This window comes from Hyla sarda, chromosome 5 (assembly GCF_029499605.1).
Source record: "Hyla sarda isolate aHylSar1 chromosome 5, aHylSar1.hap1, whole genome shotgun sequence".
Taxonomy (NCBI): Eukaryota; Metazoa; Chordata; class Amphibia; order Anura; family Hylidae; genus Hyla; species Hyla sarda.
In genome coordinates, this window is record NC_079193.1 from 227,094,137 (window position 1) to 227,108,652 (window position 14,516).

Genomic DNA, 14,516 nt, shown 5'->3' on the forward strand with positions numbered 1-14,516 from the left:
TAATGCCCCCTGTGCTGTGCCCCTCACATATAATGCCCCCATCATGCGCCCCTCACTTATAATGCCCCCTGTGCTGTGCCCTTCACATATAAAGCCCCATGTCCTGTCCCCTCAGGGGGCATTATATGTGAGGGGCACAGCACAGGGGGCATTATATGTTTGGAGCACATGACAGGAACATTATATGTGAGGGGCACAGCACAGGGGGCATTATATGTGAGGGGCACAGCACAGGGGGCATTATATGTGAGGGGCGCATGATGGGAGCATTATATGTGAAGGGCACAGCACAGGGGGCATTATATATGAGGGGCGCATGATGGGGGCATTATATGTGAGGGGCAAAGAATGAGGGCATTATATGTGAGGGGCACATGACAGGAGCATTATATGTGAGGGGCACAGCACAGAGGGCATTATATGTGAGGGGCGCATGATGGGGGCATTATATATGAGGGGCGCATGATGGGGAATTATATGTGAGGGGCACAGCACAGGGGGCATTATATGTGTGGGACACAGCACAGGGGGCAATATATGTGAGGGGAACAGCACAGGGGGCAATATATGTGAGGGGCACAGCACAGGGGGCATTATAAGTGTGGGGCACAGCACAGGGGGCAATATATGGGAGAGGCACAGCACAGGGGGCATTATAAGTGTGGGGCACAGAACAGGGGGGCATTATATCATATAATGCCCCCCTGTGCTGTGCCCCACACATATAATGCCCCCTGTGCTGTGCCCCACACATATAATTTATATGTGTGGCACAGCACAGGGGGCATTATATGTGAGGGGCACAGCACAGGGGGCATTATATGTGAGGGGCACAGGACAGGGGGGCATTATATCATATAATGCCCCCCTGTGCTGTGCCCCACACATATAATGCCCCCTGTGCTGTGCCCCTCACATATAATTTATATGTGTGGCACAGCACAGGGGGCATTATATGTGAGGGGCACAGCACAGGGGGCATTATATGTGTGGGGCACAGCACAGGGGGCACTATATGTGAGGGGCACAGGACAGGGGGGCATTATATGATATAATGCCCCCTGTTCTGTGCCCCACACATATAATGCCCCCTGTGCTGTGCCCCACACATATAATTTATATGTGTGGCACAGCACAGTGGGCATTATGTGAGGGGCACAGCACAGGGGACATTATATGTGACGGGCACAGGACAGGGGGCCCCCCTGTCATGTGCTCTTCACATATAATGCCCCCAATGCTTTGCCCTGCAGACCCTCATTAAATATTCCCTTTTCTCTGACCCTCCCTCCTGTTTCCCTAATCCCCTGGACCCTGAGCATACCCTTACTTACAGTATGCAGGCCGCGGGGACGGGTCCTCCAGGCGCCGGCGCGATGATGTGACGTCATCGCGCAGGCCTTTAGTGGATCTCGTCCCCGCAGCTCACACGCTGTGTACTCACAGCGTGTGTGTAGGGTTAGTGAATGGTGGAGCCGGAGCTTACAGCTTCGGCTCCACCATGCTAGGGAGCGGGGGGGGGGGTAGCAATCTCGGGGGGGGGGGGGGGGGGGCAATTGCCCTGTTGAAACCCCCCCCCCCCCTGGATCCGCCACTGTTCTGCCCTTGCACAGAGCCTTTTTATTGCTTAAATAAAATAGTGAGAGAGGGCAGAAACATTGGTGGAGATTTATCAATACCTGCAGAGGCACAGTGGAGCTGTTCCCTATAATAGCCAATCATATTGCTTATTTTATTTTTCAAAGGCCCTTTAAAAATGAAAGAAGCAATCTGACTGGTTGCTTAGGGCAATTGGACATTTCTTCTGCACAGGATTTGATAACTCTCCCACTTTGTATTTTCTACATGGAGGTCTTTGTTTTTGCTGTTAGATATTCTACATCAATGTCAGAGGTAGCACCCCCTGCTGTTACTTGTTTTGCTTATTTCTGTGTCCAGCTTAAAGGGGTACTCCAGGGAAGTTAAGAAAAATTTAAATGCCCTAAAGCCCCCACAATACCTGTTCTTTGTCCCCTGTAGTTATTCATGTGGTTTTGGCAGCTCCTGTGGCAATTGTTGTCTCCTAAATACTTTTTTTCCTTACCTGCAGCACAAACTACAACTCCCAGAATTCAGTGGAGTTCTGTGTAATGGCTGCCAGCCAACTGCTTTCACTATCTGTGTGCAGGCATACACTGCAGATCACACACACACACACACACACACACACACACGGAGATTTATCAAACTGTGTGAGAGAAAAAGTGGAGGGATTTTCCCACAGCAGCCAGCTAACAAGCTGAGGTAAAGTGAAAGCTGAGCTGTGATTGGCTGCATATGGGGAAATCTCTCCACTTTCTCTCTCACACAGTTTGATAAATCTGGGACACTGTACAAGTCTTTTCTTTTATGCCGCCTCCTGCCATGAGTTTTTCTGTGTTCTGAATGGCAGCATATTCAAAAGAAAAACAGCAGCTATGTGCTCAGTTGTGACTAAGAATCTTTCCCCTCACAAGCTCCTCACACAGGTAGGGGACGTGCGTCTGTACAGCCAGAGCTCTAGCCCAATCAGAAATCAGACAGAAATCAGGTGATGCTGTCTTGATGGGAGGGGCTGCTCTCACTGAGGAGACAACGTGGATCTAAAAAATGAATTTTTCTCTCACTTCCTGCATGTAAGTGACAGCTGAAAGAGGAAAACTGTTGTATATAGCTAATGAATGATATTTAGACAAATGCATAGGTTGGTGAGACGGAAAGAATGGGCTATGGATTTAGTTCCCCGGAGTACCTCTTTAAGCAGTTTGCAGTGGTGGACACACAAATTCCATTGCGACCTTCTCATCAGGAGAATTGACACCTGTGTAGAATTGTGTAGAGGAAGAGTGGGCCACTTACCCATAATAAACATTTTTTTTTCCAGTTTCACCTCACAATAGTTTTTTTTTCCGTTTTGCAGTATATTTTATGGTAAAACGAAAGTTGTTGTTACAAAGTACTACAGAAAACAAGCCCTCATATGGCTCTGTATATTGAAATATTAAAGTGTTGTGGCTTTTAGAAGGAGTAGAGGGAAAAAATGAAAATGCAAAAATTTAATTTCCTGGGTCGTTAAAGGGTTAATCAGTGAAGATCTGTCATCCCAATTTGCAGTTATCCCCCTTTTTAAACAACAATCACCAAATCAATTCCCAAAGCTAACAGTAAATCTCATTTATGATACAGCGGGTAAATTAAGTATTGATCACGTCACCATTATTCACACTAATACTGCTTCTTTAACACAATGCTACCTGCCAATTGTAGATTATCCGTAGGGACTGACAAGGGGCTGGGTTGCTTTTTAATCACTGATAGATTTCAGCTGTTGTCTTGGCTTTCCATGCCTTTTACACTTCTCTTTTTTTCATGTGTCCAATAATTTCATCCTGTGTCATTCCACATTATTACACATAGCTAATTTCTGAGCTTATTTGCTTTAGTTTCTTTGTATGTTTGGATTACTTGATTGGTTACCAACAATAGGTGAACATTTCCTATTAGTAAAATATTCGGAAATATATTAAGTGAGAAAAATGGTGACGTGTTCAATACTAATTTAACTTCCTATATATCTTCTATCATTTCCTTAAACACCCATATCTAACTTCCAACGCTAAAAGGGGTTTGCCTGAAAAAATTAAATGTTTGTGTTACGCCGAGCGCTCCGGGTCCCTGCTCCTCCCCGGAGCACTCGCGGCATTCTCCCTTCTGCAGCGCCCCGGTCAGACCCGCTGACCGGGAGCGCTGCACTGACATTCGCGATGGGGATGCGATTCGCATAGCGGGACGCGCCCGCTCGCGAATCGCATAACAAGCCACTTACCCATCCCGGTACCCGGCTGTCATGTTCTGGCGCGCGCGGCTCCACTCTCTAGGGCGCGCGCCAGCGCTCTAAGATTTAAAGGGCCAGTGCACCAGTGATTGGTGCCTGGCCCAATCAGTCTAATTAGCTTCCACCTGCTCCCTGTGTATATTACCTCACTTCCCCTGCATTTCCTTGCCGGATCTTGTTGCCTTGTGCCAGAGAAAGCGTTAGTGTTGTCCAAAGCCTGTGTTCCAGATCTTCTGCTATCCACATTGACTACGAACCTTGCCACCTGACCTTCTGCTACGTCTGACCTTGCCTCTGTCTAGTCCTTCTGTCCCACGTCTTCTCAGCAGTCAGCGAGGTTGAGCCGTTGCCGGTGGATACGACCTGGTTGCTACCGCCGCAGCAAGACCATCCCGCTTTGCAGCGGGCTCTGGTGAAAACCAGTAGCAACCCTAGAACCGTTCCACCAACATGGTCCACGCCAATCCCTCGTTGACACAGTGGATCCACATCCAGCTAGCCGAATCCTAACAGTAGATCCGGCCATGGATCCCGCTGAGGTGCCGCAGCCAAGTCTCGTTGACCTATCCATGGTGGTCGCCCAGCAATCGCAGCAAATTGCCCAACAAGGACAGCAGCTGTCGCAGTTGACCGCCAGGTTACAGCAACTTCTGCAGCAACCATCTCCTCCGCCAGCTCCTGCACCTCCTCCGCAGCGAGTGGCCGCTCCTAGCCTCCGCTTGTCCCTGCCGGACAAATTTGATGGGGACTCTAGACTCTGCCGTGGCTTCTTGTCTCAATGTTCCCTACATATGGAGATGTTGTCGGACCAATTTCCTACAGAACGGTCTAAGGTGGCGTTCGTAGTGAGTCTTCTGTCTGAAAAGGCCTTGTCTTGGGCCACACCGCTCTGGGACTGCAATGATCCTGCCACAGCCACAGTCCAGTCCTTCTTCGCTGAAGTCCTTAGTGTCTTCGAGGAACCAGCCCGAGCTTCTTCTGCCGAGACTGCCCTGCTGAACCTGGTCCAGGGTAATTCTTCAGTAGGCGAGTACGCCATCCATTTTCGTATTCTCGCCTCCGAATTATCTTGGAATAACGAGGCTCTCTGCGCGACCTTTAAAAAAGGCCTATCCAGTAACATCAAGGATGTGCTGGCCGCACGAGAGATTCCTGCCAACCTGCAAGAACTTATCCATTTGGCCACCCGCATTGACATACGTTTTTCTGAAAGACACCAGGAGCTCCGCCAGGAAAAAGACCTTGATCTCTGGGCACCTCTCTCACAGTATCCTTTGCAATCTACCCCTGTGCCTCCCGCCGAGGAGGCTATGGAAGTGGATCGGTCTCGTCTGACCCATGAAGAGAGGACTCGCCGTAGGGATAAAAATTTATGTCTGTACGGCGCTAGTACCGAACATTTCTTGGTGGATTGCCCTATTCATCCTCCACGTCTGGGAAACGCACGCACGCACCCAGCTCACGTGGGTGTGGCGTCTCTTGGTACAAAGTCTGCTTCTCCATGTCTCACTGTGCCCGTGCGGATTTCTCCTTCTGCCAACTCCTCCTTCTCAGCCGTGGCCTGCTTGGACTCTGGTGCTTCTGGAAATTTTATTCTGGCCTCTTTGGTGAATAGGTTCTGCATTCCGGTGACCGGTCTCGTCAAGCCGCTCTACATTTCTTCGGTCAACGGAGTGAAGTTGGACTGCACTGTGCGTTACCGCACAGAGTCCTTGCTTATGAGCATTGGACTGCATCACGAGAAGATTTAATTTTTCGTCCTTCCCAACTGCACCTCTGAAGTCCTCCTCGGTCTGCCATGGCTCCAGCATCATTCTCCCACCCTTGTCTGGACGACCGGGGAGATCAAGAATTGGGGCCCTGCTTGCCGCAAGAAATGCCTCACGTCTGCTCCCAGTCCTGTCTGTCGGGCCTCAGTGTCTCCTCCTGTGCCTGGTCTCCCCAAGGCCTATCAGGACTGTGCAGTGCCTCCTCATAGCCCCGTCCTGGTGACACTCTGCCCCGTGACAAGCTTCACCCTCTGCCCCCCCTCACCATTCCCACTTCTTCCGGATTACCGGCCGCTGATGTAGCTACCCAGGACTGTTTTTTGTTCCGGAAGGAAACTCAAGAGATGCCCCCTATGTTCTCTTCTCAGTTAAAGGGACAAGGAGACAAAGAGAGGGGGAGACCTAAGGGGGGGGGGGTACTGTTACGCCGAGCGCTCCGCTTCCCTGCTCCTCCCCGGAGCGCTCGCGGCGTTCTCCCTTCTGCAGCGCCCCGGTCAGACCCGCTGATCGGGAGCGCTGCACTGACATACGCGATGGGGATGCGATTCGCCCGCTCGCGAATCGCATCCCAAGCCACTTACCCGTCCCCCGGCTGTCATGTTCTAGCACGCGCGGCTCCACACTCTAGGGCGCGCGCGTGCCAGCTCTCTAAGATTTAAAGGGCCAGTGCACCAGTCATTGGTGCCTGGCCTAATCAGTCTAATTAGCTTCCACCTGCTCCCTGTGTATCTTACCTCACTTCCCCTGCACTTCCTTGCCGGATCTTGTTGCCTTGTGCCAGAGAAAGCGTTAGTGTTGTCCAAAGCCTGTGTTCCAGATCTTCTGCTATCCACATTGACTACAAACCTTGCCGCCTGCCCCGACCTTCTGCTACGTCTGACCTTGCCTCTGTCTAGTCCTTCTGTCCCACGTCTTCTCAGCAGTCAGCGAGGTTGAGCCGTTGCCGGTGGATACGACCTGGTTGCTACTGCCGCAGCAAGACCATCCCGCTTTGCGGCGGGCTCTGGTGAAAACCAGTAGCAACCCTAGAACCGGTCCACGCCAATCCCTCGCTGACACAGTGGATCCACATCCAGCTAGCCGAATCATAACAGTTTGTGTTGGGCTCCAGCTAGGTTAAAAATTAAACTTTTACTCACCTGCCTTAATCACCCATTGCATCCATCCTGATAGGTTGTTGGTCCTAACTGAGCGGCACTAGGTGCTAAATTAGCCAATCACTGGCAACAGTGCCGACATGCCCCAGCTGGTGATTGGCTGAAGGGGCACTTCCTGTGTGTCAATAGAAATGCAGGAAATGCTGCTCACCCAGGACTGGACACTATCAGGATGGGTGCACCACAGGATTGGGGCATGTGAGTAAAAGTTTTTATTCATTTTTAGCTCATATGGCCTTTTGTAGGAAAAACCCTTTAAAGCATAGATGAGTAAAACCTGGCGTTACACAATAGCTAATCTCTAAAGACAAAAAACGACAATTGTAGAGGATATGCAGAAGTGATCTGGAAAAATCTCCTGCATGACTGAGGCATGTGTTCTTTGAAATGTCTTGTCATTTGAGACAGGGTACAGTTGCTTCAGATTACTTTAGGATTCTTTGAGTAAACACTTCTGCTTTATTACCTCTTTTTCTAAACAATCTTAAGAAATTCGGTAAGTGCTGCTCTAGATGATGACTCATCTTCAGTCATCATTGATAATTACTAATTAACCCCGACTTTACTTTAAATAACATGCTTTAAAAATTCAGGCAGTAAATACCTTATGGAAGCAGTCGTTTCCCCCCAGTCCCAGCAAAGGTTAAAGCGTGTCATGAGCCGGAGCCTTCTGCTCGGTCTCCTAAGTAACTGTACCAGTGCAAGACCCAGTGCCATTGCATTTCTATGGCTCTGGGTCTCACTGTGTTATGGATACCTAGGAAACGGAGCAGAAAGCTTCAGCTTATATCGCGCTTTAACAGTTGCAGGGACGATATCTACATAAAGAATTTTTAAAGTACGTCATCGTGTTCGTGGCTGCATGATTGTAAATGTAAAAATAAAATTATTGTATACTTGCAATGGAGAAGAGAAACCACAGCACTCGAATTGCTGGAACACTTGTGCTTCTTTATTGATACATGAGAAGGAGGAAAAACAAAAAAGGTGTGGGGCTCTCTCTGGCATAGGTTATATACTTCTTGGTTGAAAGAAGAGAGATGAAGAAACCCCACCACTACACCTGTGTAGTGGTACTGACCTCTAAGAGTAATGCGACATTTGTTGCGCGACTCTGGAATGGTGTGGGGTGGACTGTTACAGCTTGCTGCTTGGTACCCCCTTGTCCGTTGTGCCCAAGGCAGGGCAACGGAAAGAACTATATATGAAGTGGAAGTACAGAAAATGCGGGGGTTCTGTCTCCCAAGCCCTACTGTTAGATAAGATCGATATGCCAATAGGTACACAGGATTCTTTTATTACATTCATACATAAAAGGTACAACTGGACAATGCGTTTCAGCGTGCTCTCACGCCTTCCTCAGGTCCACAGTAAAAATTTTGTGGTGTCCTGTGTGGAGGTTGCCGCCAGCACACAGGAACCTCCACACAGGACGCCACAACATTTTTACTGTGGACCTGAGGAAGGCGTGAGAGCACGCCGAAACACGTTGTCCAGTTGTACCTTTTATGTACAAATGTAATAAAAGAATCCTGTGTACCTATTGGCATATCGACCTTATCTAACAGTAGCGCTTGGGAGACAGAACCCCCCGCATTTTCTGTACTTCCACTTCCTTTATTGATACATAGGAATATACAGACACCAGGAGCGAAGGCAGAAGGACAGGAGTCCCGTCCTTCCGCCTTCGCTCCCGGTGTCTGTATATTCCCATGTATCAATAAAGAAGTACAAGTGTTCCGGCAGCTCGAGTGCCGTGGTTTCTCGTCTCTATTGCAAGTATACAAGAATCCTCACCAGTTTGCTATCCACTGAGCACTGTATAGCTGGAGAAAGATTAGCTGAAGCAGATTCATTGACACATCTCCAGATGCACAAGTGTGTGTTCGTCTGTTGAAGCAGTGCCGACCGAGTTCTCTATTTAATGTTTTCAAATCAACTGGTTAACCAGATTTTTAAATTACTAAATAAGTCTTACATTTGGTTTCTATTAGAATTTGTGATACAACTCACTGCACTTAGTTGCAAATTTTTTTGTGCAGCCTAAGTTCAGAAATTGTGAGATGACCAAGATGCATTTGTACCAAAAAGTTACATCCAAAAGGCATGCCGAACACATGACCCCAAACAATAAAACGGGAAGATTTCAAAACGATCTTGTCTCTATTCCACTCAAAGGTTGCCATGTCCCTTGTTGTCATGCTATTTTAAGTAAAGAATCTGGGATGAGGGTATGAAAATCATAAAACTTTCACTGAGAGACAGGTGCAAAGATTGTACAAGACATAGACGACACAGATATAAAAGAGCAGCAGCTGGGATTTCTCATTTACAACTTATATATTTTGAGCTGAGTAGCTCTTCGTTATCATTCACTGATAGTTGAGCCTGTTCAACTGTTGGTGTCCTGCAGGGCTACTCTGTCTGCTGCTGACCTGAGATTGTCAGATGTCACTTTACACTCAACTATAAGTGGCTGATGTCCTGCAGTGCATTAATGGATACAACCTCTTCTTGTTTATCTCTGTAGTTCACTTGTGTCATGACACTAGATACCATATAATGATCAACATAAGTCCATCAGGGTGAACCTGCACAAAGCGCATTGGCAAAGCATTATGTGAATATATTCTGTCCCTTTCAAACCTACCTTCTTGATATTTACCAAGACCCTCAAGTAAATAGTTTCATAAAAATCAAGAAAAATCTCCCACAGCTTAACTATATTGTTAAACAAATACTGTGCAAACCTATAAATCGCAAATGTGATGTAAATATATCAAAACCTTATCTACACCTACACAAAGCTTCTTTAAGGCAGGAATGTGAAAAGGTTTAAACTTTGTATAGTGGTCCCCAACCCCAACGTAAATAAACACATTATGGCCTTGCCACAGAATATACAAGATTTAGCAGCAGACACTTGTATCTCTGCAAGCCCCCTTATTTACATGAATGGGACAGTCGGGTGAATTTTTGCAACAAATCTGCTGCTTGTGAATAAACCCTAAGGCCGCATTCACACTGACAACACTCAGACCAAAAAAAGCAAGGGCCCCCTGCAATGCTCTGCCACTGGTCACACTTTTGCCCCTATTCTACCCAAATCCCTCTACCAGCCCTACACACAAAATAAACAACATTTTATATATAAGAAACACTTTAAGGTAGGTAAAATAATTTTCCATGACCAATAATACCAGTATATAAGGAGAAAGTATTTATCAGCACACAATAACTGGATAATACTGCCATATTGTACTAAATAAAACCACTATACACAGACCAGTATACTATACAGGATCTGTATACTATATAAGTGATTATATACAGGACCATATGGCGTTAGATATCAGCTGGACACAGGATCTGTATGCCATATAAATGATTACAGTTACATCTAGGAACTCACAATTACATCTTTTCTGATCAGCGACATCCTTTTTCCTTTTCTTCTCCCTCCGGATCAGACTAGCCATGTCAATCTCTTCTGCAGGACAAACATGTTAGACTCTGCATTTTTTCAGTGCCCCCCTCCTCTACACAATCTTTCCATCTATGAGCCCCTAACTGTTATAAAGCCCTCCTTAGTGTCCTTCACAGTATAAGGGCATGTAGGTAGGAAGCCAGGTAAATAGTTTGTATGTAGGTAGGTAGTAAGATATGTAGGTAGGTAGTTAGGCAGACATGTATGTAGGTAGTTAGATAGCCAGGTATGTAGGTAATTAGTTAGGCATCCATAGAGAGATTCATAAGCCACAGTACCAGTCTGGAGGCTCCGGTCAGTGAAAATAGAGCTGAAGTTTATTGGTTACAGAAAGCAACGTTTCGGCTCCATATGAGCCGTTATCAAGCAATGCTTGATAAAGGCTCATATGGAGCTGAAACGTCTACACCCCCCAGTAGGTGTAGACAGCAGAGTTAGATTCCCCCCCAAGTAGGTGTAGACAGCAGAATTAGAGTCCCCCCCCCAAGTAGGTGTAGACAGTGAAGTTAGAGTCCCCCCAGGAAGTGTAGACAGCAGTGTTAGAGTCCCCCCCAGTAGGTGTAGACAGCAGAGTAATAGTTCCCCCCCCCCCAAGTAGGTGTAAGCAACAGAGTTAGAGTTCCCCCCCAGTAGTTGTAGGCAGCAGAGTTATAGTCCCCCCCCCCCCCCCCCAGTAGGTGTAGGCAACAGAGTTAGAGTTCCCCCAGTAGTTGTAGACAGCAGAGTTAGAGTCACCCCCACCCACAGACTTGTGCTGTGGCCTTTGCATCTCTCCATGGCTGTTTGCTGGATTGGCAGTCCAGGTGACCACGGGCACAGTGGATGGGTCCAGTGCTGTTCCCCACCTACCTTCTGTAGTTAGGCATCCAGGTACAAAGTTAGGTAGTCAGGGAGATAGTCAAGTAGGTAGCCAGCACCCCTTCCACCCAGTGGCGGATCCAGAGTCTAGTCTCAGGAGGGGCATTATGAAAACCCCCTATGTAGTTAGTAGGTAGCCCTCCAATTAGTTTAGTAGTTTGTCCCCATATTAGCTAGGCAGGAACATAGGAGATAGTCCCTCACATTAGGTGTAGGCAGCAGAGTTCCCCATAATAAGTGTAGGCAGCAGAGTCAGAGTCCCCCCCAGTAGGTGTAGACAGCAGAGTTAGAGTCCCCCCCAGTAGGTGTAGGCAGCAGAGTTAGAGTCCCCCCCCCCCCAGTAGGTGTAGACAGCAGAGTTAGTTTCCCCCCCCCCCCCCCCCAGTAGGAGTAGGCAGCAGAGTAAGAGTCTCCCTCCCCAGTAGGTGCAGACAGCAGAGTTAGTTCCCTCCCCCCCCCCCAGTAAGTGTAGACAGCAGAGTTAAAGTCCCCCCCCAGTAGGTGTAGGCAGCAGAGTTAGAGTCCCCCCCCCAGTAAGCGTAGGCAGCATAGATAGAATGTCCCCCCAAGTAGGTGTAGACAGCAGAGTTAGACTCCCCCCCCCCCAGTAGGTGTAAGCAGCAGAGTTAGAGCTACCCCCCAGTAGGTGTAGGCAGCAGAGTTAGAGTCCCCCCCCCCCAGTAGGTGTAGGCAGCAGAGTTAGTTCCCCCCCCCCCCCGGTAGGTGTAGACAGCAGAGTTAAAGTCCCCCCCCCCAAGTAGGTGTAGGCAGCAGAGTTAGAGCTAACCCCCCTCCAGTAGGTGTAGGCAGCAGAGTTAGAGTCCCCCCCATTAGGTGTTGGCAGCAGAGTTAGAGTCCCTCCCCCAGTAAGTATAGACAGCAGAGTTAGGGTCCCCCCCCCCCAGTCGGTGAAGACAGCAGAGTTAGAGTCCCCTCAGTAGGTGTAGACAGCAGAGTTAGAATCATACCCCCCCCCCCATTAGGTGTAGACAGCAGAGTTAGAATCATACCCCCCCCCCCCCCCATTAGGTGCTGGCAGCAGATCTAGAGTCCCCCCCAGTAGGTGTAGACAGCAGAGTTAGAGTACCGCCCCTCCCCACCCCCGTAGGTGTAGACAGCAGATTTAGAGTCGCCCCCCCCCCCCCCCAGTAGGTGTAGGCAGCAGAGTTAGAGTTCCCCCCATTAGGTATATACAGCAGAGTTAGAGTTTCCCCCCCCCCCCCAGTAGGTGTAGACAGCAGAGTTAGTGTCCCCCCCCCCGCCCCAGTCGGTGTAGACAGCAGAGTTAGAGTCCCCCCCCCAGTAGGTGTAGACAGTGGAGTTAGAGTTTCCCCCAGTAGGTGTAGGCAGCAAAGTTGGACTGCCCCCCCCCCCAAGTAGGTGTAGACAGCAGAGTTAGAGTCCCCCCCAGTAGGTGTAGACAGCAGAGTTAGTGTCCCCCCCCAGTAGGTGTAGACAGCAGAGTTGGCGTCCCAACCCTCTGTGTAAGTCGTAGATATGGCTCACACAGAGAGGACACCTTCTCCTGAATGTGCGTGTACCACACATACAGGAGAAGGCAGCGCTGTCTGCTGGGAATTCGGGACAAGTGTCCTGGATCCTTAGGAGCGGCGGCAGCGGCGGGCCCTGCACCTGGCCAGGCCCTCAGGCGATGTCCGATCGGACCGGCCGGTCAGTCCGCCCATGCTTGTGCATGAATTCTGTTTAGTGCAGAATTCTGCAGTTAAACAGATGCTGAATTGATGCAGAATCCGTGCGGAAATGTTTACACGGATTCCGCGCGGATTTCGCATGATTCCGCATCTTAGCCGCAGCCACCTTGGACTTCTGCAGTAACACTACTAATCCCCGGCCAGGAATCGCAGCGCAATGACATCCGCTTCCCTGGCAGGAGCCATCTCTCCTACTACAGCTACCATCATAGACAGTGTCTGTTCCATGATGGAAGCTGTAGTAGGAGAGATGGCTCCTGCCAGGGAAGCGGGCGGCATTGTGCCGCGATACCCGGCTATCTATATTAAAAACCTAATCCGCACTATGGAATTTTTAAAAACTCCATCGGGAGCCCTGAATAGCTACTTGGTGCCTGCAATTCAGGGCTCCTGGTGGGGTATTTTAATCTGAAGTTTTCACAGTAATAAATATACATTGCTGGGGAGCAGTGCGGCTGGCATGCAGCCCGCTCCCCTGGATAATAACTTTTGATCGCATCGGGTCTCAGAAGTGAAACCCGATGCGATCAATCCCTCAGCCCCTGTACTACTCCCAACATGGAACAGACTTTGTTCCGTGATGGGAGTTGTAGTACCAGCGCTACAGTAGTAAAAAAGATAGATTTTATTAAATTAAAAAGTGAATAGTTCGTGCAGATTCTGCACAGATTCCGCATGTGAAAATTCTGCTCGCTTTGCACTGCTCACCGGGTCCACGTTCTGTTAGGGCGCATCAGCCTCTGGTTACGGCTGCAGTATGCCGGCCATCCTGAGATGCGAGGCAAGACGACAGTGTTCGGAGGATCACAGTGGGAGTCGCGCTCCTTCAGCATAGGTGATTGACACAGTTGGGGCACGTACATTCAGCACAGTGTTCCGGCTCCTAGGATGTCCGCAACAGCGGCGGATTGGATTCCTGGATTGATGCTCAGCTGAGACAAACGTGAGTTCCTTGCTTAGTAGCAGCTGGCTCAATCTGTAAGGTGGTACAAAATGTATGTACAAATCCCGAATGGGCAAATTGTTGAAAAAATTTTCACAAGTCCCAATATTATCTTCGGGGTGGGAATAGTTGTTGGACCATAGAAAGTTGAAAGTATGGAACAATTAAGTTAGACGTCGACTATATACATTTATACATTTCTGCATTTATCTTTATTAAATTGTTTTAATGCTATTTGGACATATCACTTTCTTTCCACTACTTTTTCTAAGTACCTTTGAGGACTGGTTTTCTGTATAATTCCGATTATACACCATTATTCAAATTGTTCCTTGGAATAACTGGGGTTTTAGGCAACGCCAGTAACCTTGGGCACGTACTAAGCTATGGTGAGCTACACTACTCTCCTTTACCTGTATAATTTACAAATCTGTTTAACTTTCTGGAGCCCCAGTTGATATAAAAAAAAGTTTTTTTCCTGGAATACCCCTTTAAATTTAATGGCCAATAAATTCACACCAATTTTACGCCATTTGAACGCGGCCTAAGGCTATGTTTACACAGAAGAATTTCTGCATGGAATTCTTCATGAATTTATAGCCAATTCACGTCAATGGTATTCCTGCTGCAGAAATTCTGCAGCAGACCTGCTGTGTGAATGGGATGGGACAGCAGAATCGCATTGAAGTGTATTGGCTAAAAATTCATGCAGGATATTCATGCAGAATTCCATGCAG

The 14,516-nt window shown here is 48.4% G+C and overlaps 1 protein-coding gene and 1 long non-coding RNA gene across 3 annotated transcripts in view; one reads left to right on the top strand and one right to left on the bottom strand.

Moving 5' to 3' along the window:
* Positions 1–2,186, bottom strand: part of LOC130273841 (uncharacterized) — a 42,973-nt gene extending 40,787 nt beyond the window's left edge. The window contains exon 1 of one of the 2 annotated variants that reach the window (XR_008844139.1): positions 2,084–2,186. This is a non-coding gene — a long non-coding RNA (uncharacterized LOC130273841). Of the gene's footprint in view, positions 1–1,999 lie in introns of both variants that reach the window. The other variant, XR_008844138.1, reaches the window with a different exon arrangement.
* The window catches only part of CAP2 (cyclase associated actin cytoskeleton regulatory protein 2), a 148,742-nt gene that overhangs the window by 88,488 nt on the left and 45,738 nt on the right, over positions 1–14,516 (top strand). The window lies entirely within an intron of this gene.